The 7,871-nt window shown below is 59.9% G+C and overlaps 2 non-coding genes across 2 annotated transcripts; both read right to left on the bottom strand.

Annotated features, from left to right (window-relative positions):
• Positions 1-855: 855 nt before the first annotated feature.
• LOC142795435 (5.8S ribosomal RNA) lies at positions 856-1,008 on the bottom strand. Its single transcript, XR_012893029.1, has one exon. It is a non-coding gene; the product is annotated as a 5.8S ribosomal RNA (ribosomal RNA).
• Positions 1,009-2,727: 1,719 nt separating this feature from the next.
• Positions 2,728-4,542, bottom strand: LOC142795439 (small subunit ribosomal RNA). Its single transcript, XR_012893032.1, has one exon. It is a non-coding gene; the product is annotated as a small subunit ribosomal RNA (ribosomal RNA).
• Positions 4,543-7,871: the final 3,329 nt, after the last annotated feature.

The following is a 7,871-nucleotide window of genomic DNA, read 5'->3' as shown; positions in this document are numbered from 1 at the left end:
ATAAACGACCGTGTCGAAAGCCCAAACACCGCCGAGGCCAGTCGCCGCCGCCGCAAGGGCAGCCACGCAGCCTGGCGAGAGGCATCGTCTCGTGTAGCGTCGCCCCCGCCCCAACTGGAGTGGCCCAGTTTTTTGAACGGGACGGGAACTGCGAAGCACTTAGACCGACGGCGGACTACGACGAGAACGCCTTAAGCTTCGCCAACGTTTCGCCAACTCGTGCGGGAGACTTTTTCCGCTTCGCGGCAAGTCGTCGCGCCGTGCTCTCCGCATCAACCGCGTACGCAGCGAACCGCAAACGTCGGGCGCAGCCTCCTCACCTCCCTGCGCTTTGCGCGCGAACGTTCCCTGTTCGCGCGGCAAAGCCTGGAGGAGGCACGGCCCCGCAGCGTGTTCGAGCGCCCGGTCTACGGGACACCCTGCTTACTTCGAGGGCAACAAGCGCAACGCAAGGCTGCGATCTCGCGCACTTTGCGCACGGCTGGAGAAGCTTTGCTGGCCGGCTTTCGCTCCTCGTGTTTACCGTGCGTTAAAGTTGCGCGTCCGTGGCTCTCGCAGCTCTTGCGCGCCCGGTCGCAGAGAGGAGTACGCAACCTCGACCGCACTTTCCCTGCAGGCTTCCTTCCGACTCGAAGTCCTGCGGCGGTCTCAACGAGGTGCCACATCCTCAATGCAGTCGGTCGCCCCCGTTTCGGTTGGGCTCTGGCACGACGGTCGCCACCGTCTCGCCCTTGAGTGGCCGCTGTTGGCGCTCGCTGTGAGGTGTTCAGCGTGCTGTCCGTGTTGCCGACGCGGTCAAAACGAGTCGACGGCTCACGTTCCCTTGTGCGCCGAAGGCTCTCTTGATATGTGATCTGACCCTCAGACAGACGAAGCCAAGGGAAGACCCAAGGCCGCAATGTGCGTTCAAAGAATCAGTGCTCAGTGTGTCCTGCAATTCACACCAAGTCTCGCAGCTGGCTGCGTTCTTCATCGACCCGAGAACCGAGTGATCCACCGCTTAGAGTCGTGAAAAAGTGTTTGTTCAATTCCGTACAGTCAAAACCAAACGTTTCTGGCACTCGGCCAAACAGTGGCCAAGAAGGGCGCTTTTCAGCGCACGCTTGGACTCCAAAACTCTGCCGCGCCTTTTTCGGCTGCCGCAAATCGAGCAAACGGTGTGTTTCGGACGGCGTTTCGCTTCCGCTACTTGCGAGTGCTTTCGTGGTCCACCCCTCTATAAATACTCGGGAGGCGTCGAAGCCGGTTCTCCAAGCCGGACCCGTAGGTATCGTTGTGTGCTCGCTCTCATTGGCCCGCCTAACCAGAAAATGCCTGCGGTACACCCATTTGGATAAGAGTGCACGCAGATGCGGGCCTCGACGGCTACACATTTCCTCGGGCGGCCGCCTCCCGGCCTCCGTGGAGCGCGGGATGCACGGTCCCATCGACAAGCCTCTCCCGTTTTTACCGTGGCGTCGCGGTTCACCACGGCGGGCGGGTCGGTCTCCTCCGCATAAAAAGGGGGACCCCCGCTTTTTGTTCCACGAAATCGCACAAGCTTTTTTCGCATCCACGGTTTGCCACCGCACACCAAAATGCCGATCCGGCTGCCTACTTTAGCCAACAGGTGGAGCCAGGCGCGCCGTACTTGCGCGGCACTTCCCACGTCCACCGAAGTCGGTGCCAAGGACCACTTTCGGCGCCGGAGCCGCGTACGAGCCTACTCGAGGCGGAAGAACGAAGCCAGCAAGGGCCTGGCCGCAAGTGCGTTCAATTGTCGGGACGTCCAAGTCCCTCGTTCTTCCGTGCTTCCTCTTTCGGCAAGTCGTTGCGGCACCTTCCCAAAGCGCGCAGACCCGCTAATCGCGACGAGCGCGACGTGGCCGTGCCGCCTTTCCCTCGGCAGCAAGCAAAACGCCTGGCAACGTCGACGCTCCCCTAACCGCGATCTCGCACCGTGTTTCGTGTGGCGAATTCAAAAGCCGGCCGGCGCTGCTGCAACCATTACGGTCGGTACGCATACGCCGCGGAGGGCGGGACGGTCATCGGAGCGTGCGGTTCCTCCATCGAGTACTGCGCACCTCGGCCGTCGCATCGCCGTGCCATGACCGGCCGCGCGTCAACGCGAACCGGTGCCAGCGAGATCCCTCGCCTGCAAGAACCGACCGGCAGCCTCCGTCACCCGAGGACGCGGAGGCGCTTGCCGCGGACGGCGGGACGGTATGCACTGGTGCACAGCGGACCCGTCACATCGCCAGTTCCTTGACCGACCGCCGACGCTTGTGCCGTTCCTCTCGTACTTGGCAGTCGCCGCGCGATTGTCGGGTCTCGTTCTTGCACGCTCGAACGGTCGGGAGGGCACTCGGCTGGCGTTTCGGGAACGCGCAGCCTCGCCTTCTACCGACGTAACCACGACTCGCCGTTCGCGCTCCGCCGCTCCTGTTTACAGTACTAGGCGGTCCCGCAGCGGTCGGGTCGCGCATTTCGAGCGCTTCGAGCCACGGTGCAGTGGCGGGTCGAAAGCCGACCTATGAGTGCGTTGCGCCGTTTGTACCCGCGTCCGCCACCTGGCCGACCGTCCAAGGTCGCGGTGTTGGCGTCCGCTGGGCGCAACAATTTGTCACGGGGTGCCGCTCCACATTCAGGCAGCCCCGTGGGGAAAAGCCGACCCCGCGTCCAAACGGGGTCAGCGGCAGAAAGTGTCGGGCGCAGACGCAGCTGAGGCGCTCACCCTTCACAATCCGTTAATGATCCTTCCGCAGGTTCACCTACGGAAACCTTGTTACGACTTTTACTTCCTCTAAATGATCAAGTTTGGTCATCTTTCCAACAGACCGGCGCAACCGAAAGGCCGCGCCGGACATCGGTCCGAAGACCTCACTAAATCATTCAATCGGTAGTAGCGACGGGCGGTGTGTACAAAGGGCAGGGACGTAATCAACGCGAGCTTATGACTCGCGCTTACTGGGAATTCCTCGTTCAAGGGGAACAATTGCAAGCCCCTATCCCAATCACGAAAGAAGTTCCACGGGTTACCCAGTCTTTTCAGACAGGGATAAAGACACGCTGCTTCCTTCAGTGTAGCGCGCGTGCGGCCCCGGACATCTAAGGGCATCACAGACCTGTTATTGCTCTGTTTCGTGCGGCTAGGAGCCGCTTGTCCCTCTAAGAAGGTTGTAAGGTGCTGGGAACCCCGCACCTATTTAATAGGCTAGAGTCTCGTTCGTTATCGGAATTAACCAGACAAATCGCTCCACCAACTAAGAACGGCCATGCACCACCATCCACCGAATCAAGAAAGAGCTCTCAATCTGTCAATCCTCCCAGTGTCCGGGCCGGGTAAGTTTTCCCGTGTTGAGTCAAATTAAGCCGCAGGCTCCACTCCTGGTGGTGCCCTTCCGTCAATTCCTTTAAGTTTCAGCTTTGCAACCATACTTCCCCCGGAACCCAAATACTTTGGTTTCCCGGAAGCTGCCCGCCGAGTCATTTGAGTAACTCAGGCGGATCGCTGGTTGGCATCGTTTATGGTCAGAACTAGGGCGGTATCTGATCGCCTTCGAACCTCTGACTTTCGTTCTTGATCAATGAAAACATTCTTGGCAAATGCTTTCGCAGTAGTTCGTCTTGCGACGGTCCAAGAATTTCACCTCTAGCGCCGCAATACGAATGCCCCCGTCCGTCCCTCTTAATCATTACCTCGTATTCCAAAAACCAACAGAACAGAAACGAGGTCTTGTTCTATTATTCCATGCAAGTTTATTCAGGCGACTCGCCTGCGTTGAGCACTCTAATTTTTTCAAAGTAAAAGCACCGGCCATCTCGAGGCACACAATGAAGTGCACCAAGAAAGAACCGGCATGATGTTCAGTCCGAGCCGTCGCATCGGGTAGATGCACTACTCGTCTGGAACTGAGATCCAACTACGAGCTTTTTAACCGCAGCAGCTTTAGTATACGCTATTGGAGCTGGAATTACCGCGGCTGCTGGCACCAGACTTGCCCTCCAATTGATCCTCGTTAAAGGATTTAGAGTGTACTCATTTCAATTACGGGGCCTCAAAAGAGTCCCGTATTGTTATTTTTCGTCACTACCTCCCCGTGCCGGGAGTGGGTAATTTGCGCGCCTGCTGCCTTCCTTGGATGTGGTAGCCGTTTCTCAGGCTCCCTCTCCGGAATCGAACCCTGATTCTCCGTTACCCGTAACAACCATGGTAAGCAAGTAACCTACCATCGAAAGTTGATAAGGCAGACACTTGAAAGAAACGTCGCCGGCTCGTGGCCATGCGATCAGCACAAAGTTATCCAGAGTCACCACACAATACGGGCCGAAACCCGATCGATCTTGGTCTAATAAAAGCACCCGTTACCCAAAGGGCTCCAGGCTCACTGCATGTATTAGCTCTAGAATTGCCACAGTTATCCAAGTAGGAAGAAACGATCTAAGGAACCATAACTGATTTAATGAGCCATTCGCGGTTTCGCCTTATTTCGGCATGTACTTAGACATGCATGGCTTAATCTTTGAGACAAGCATATGATTACTGGCAGGATCAACCAGGTAATCGTTCGACTGCGCGTCCGTCCTCGCCCTCGGCGGGCCGGACGCAGTCTGTGTGCGGCGGAGGCCACCTTCAGGCGCCCCAACACGCTTATTTTGCACTCCGAGATGACGGCGTTCGAGCTCGCTACGGCACAACCTTCCCGAAAGACGAGTGGGAGCCGTGCGGCAAGAAGCACGTTCATGCTCGCTCTTTTTCGTTGCATCGACTCGGTCGCGCCGTGCGGGTTGCCCAAGCCCGCTGCACTGTCGGTGGACCGGCCGGAACTAGCAACGGAGCCGAGACTGCAAAGCCGCCAGACGACGGGTCACGCCCGCGTCTTCGGCGCTTTCGCATCTGAATCGCCCGAGGACGACACGGAACACACCTCGATATCGTGGTAAAACGGCACCGTCCGACAACCAGCCCCTAACGCATCAAGCGGATGAGGCTGCAGACGACTGCCGTGGATTCCCCTGGAGCAGACCCGAGGACACGCTTGACGAGGCCGAAGCCCGCCGCATATCAGACACCCGGTCGCTTTCGCGTACGCCGCTCACGAGAACCCCCACATAATAGCAGCGATAAGTACCCAGACCTCCTTGGGCCCTAATACGAGCGTACTCGAGAAAATTTCACCGCGGGTGTGCCCCGAAACGTGTGGCATGTTGAGCGTGCCACAAGTCTACGTCGCTCTCAAACCCGCCGAGGTCGTAGAATTTGCGACCCTACTCACGAAATTCCCACCGAGGATACGGCCGCAAACGTACCGCACCTTGGGTAGGCCACGAGTTTGTGCAACACTACGCTGACGGCACAGCACCGAGGTCGTGCGCGCACGCACGGGAAAATTCCGCCGCGGTTTCTGCCGAAAACGTGAGGCACCACGACTCTCCGCAAGTTCGCGTCGACTGCGAAAGACCGAAGTCGTGAACGACGTGTCCGCTACTCGCCGCCGACACGCTGGACACCAAACGTACAACGACTCGACGGCGTCGTAGAGGCCCACGACGCGGTTTTCCTTAACGACGTCTCGGCGTGGCACCGACAGGTTAGAACGGCCGACCAACGTTCCCTGTCCGCCGTTCGGCTCAGTCGAAGGGCTCGGCGACTTCGGCAACGCTGCGAAGCCGCACGGTGACGCACGCCATGTCCCCATTTTTTTTTTTCTTTCTGCGTCTGCCGGGGTGCCCCTATAATAGCAGCGATAAGCACCCAGACCGCCGTGGGTCGCTCGCCCCGGCTGACGTGGTTTTTCGTACTCCTGCGGCGGTCGCCGTCAAGCACGTCCAAATACGCTACTTTCGTGGGCGCATTCACGCTCTTTCGCTTCGCCGGAGTGCCAGCACTCACTCTGCCAAAAACGGCGAACATCCGAGCGGCGGTTCCCACTTTTGCGTCGGCGTCGCAAACCCCGCCCCGGCAGACGAGGTTTGCCGTACTCGTGCGACGGTGGCCGGCGGGCACGTCGAAAGACGCCGATATCGTGCGCGAATTGGCGCACCTTGGCTTCACCGGAGTGCCGCCACTGACTCCTCCAAAAACGGCGAAGATCCGAGCGGCGCTTCCCACTTTCGCATCGGCGTCCCGAACTCCGCCCCGGCTGACGCGGTTTACCGTACTCGTGCGACGGTCGCCGGCGAGCACGTGGAAAGACGCCGATATCGTGCCCGAATCGGCTCCGTTCGGCTTCGCCGGAGTGCCAGCACTGGCTCGGCGAAAGACGACGAACATCCGAGCGACGGTTCTCACTATTGCGTACGCGTCGCAAACCCCGCCCCGGCAGACGCACTTTGCCGTACTCGTGCGACGGTCGCCGGCGAGCACGTAGAAAGACGCCGATATCGTGCCGGAATCGGCCCCGTTTGGCTTCGCCGGAGTGCCAGCACTCACTCGGCCACAAACGGCGAACATCCGAGCGGCGGTTCCCACTTAGCCGTCGGCGTCCCGAACTCCGCCCCGGCAGACGCGGTTGCCGAGCTCGTGCGACTAGCGACCGCGAAGCCGTCTCGCGACGCCGCTTTCGTGCGCGGCTCCCACTGCGACCTGGGTCACCCGAGGTCGACGAGCAAAAAAGAATGTCGAAAAAAATTTTTTTTTTTTTTGCGTCTGCCGGGGTGCCCCTATAATAGCAGCGATAAGCACCCAGACCGCCATGGGTCGCTCGCCCCGGCTGACGTGGTTTTTCGTTTTCCTGCGGTGGTCGTCGTCAAGCACGTCCAAACACGCCACTTTCGTGGGCGCATTCGCGCTCTTTCGCTTCGCCGGAGTGCCAGCACTCACTCTGCCAAAAACGGCGAACATCCGAGCGGCGGTTCCCACTTTTGCGTCGGCGTCGCAAACCCCGCCCCGGCAGACGAGGTTTGCCGTACTCGTGCGACGGTGGCCGGCGGGCACGTCGAAAGACGCCGATATCGTGCGCGAATTGGCGCACCTTGGCTTCACCGGAGTGCCGCCACTGACTCCTCCAAAAACGGCGAAGATCCGAGCGGCGCTTCCCACTTTCGCATCGGCGTCCCGAACTCCGCCCCGGCTGACGCGGTTTACCGTACTCGTGCGACGGTCGCCGGCGAGCACGTGGAAAGACGCCGATATCGTGCCCGAATCGGCTCCGTTCGGCTTCGCCGGATTGCCAGCACTGGCTCGGCGAAAGACGACGAACATCCGAGCGACGGTTCTCACTATTGCGTACGCGTCGCAAACCCCGCCCCGGCAGACGCACTTTGCCGTACTCGTGCGACGGTCGCCGGCGAGCACGTAGAAAGACGCCGATATCGTGCCGGAATCGGCCCCGTTTGGCTTCGCCGGAGTGCCAGCACTCACTCGGCCACAAACGGCGAACATCCGAGCGGCGGTTCCCACTTAGCCGTCGGCGTCCCGAACTCCGCCCCGGCAGACGCGGTTGCCGAGCTCGTGCGACTAGCGACCGCGAAGCCGTCTCGCGACGCCGCTTTCGTGCGCGGCTCCCACTGCGACCTGGGTCACCCGAGGTCGACGAGCAAAAAAGAATGTCGAAAAAAATTTTTTTTTTTTTTTGCGTCTGCCGGGGTGCCCCTATAATAGCAGCGATAAGCACCCAGACCGCCATGGGTCGCTCGCCCCGGCTGACGTGGTTTTTCGTTTTCCTGCGGTGGTCGTCGTCAAGCACGTCCAAACACGCCACTTTCGTGGGCGCATTCGCGCTCTTTCGCTTCGCCGGAGTGCCAGCACTCACTCTGCCAAAAACGGCGAACATCCTAGTGGCGGTTCCCACTTTTGCGTCGGCGTCGCCAACCCCGCCCCGGCATACGCGGTTTGCCGTACTCGTGCGGCGGTGGCCGGCGGGCACGTCGAAAGACACCGATATCGTGCG

The sequence above is a fragment of the Rhipicephalus microplus genome, unplaced genomic scaffold, assembly GCF_043290135.1.
Source record: "Rhipicephalus microplus isolate Deutch F79 unplaced genomic scaffold, USDA_Rmic scaffold_672, whole genome shotgun sequence".
Lineage (NCBI taxonomy): Eukaryota > Metazoa > Arthropoda > Arachnida > Ixodida > Ixodidae > Rhipicephalus > Rhipicephalus microplus.
This window is presented reverse-complemented; position numbering and strand designations above follow the sequence as displayed.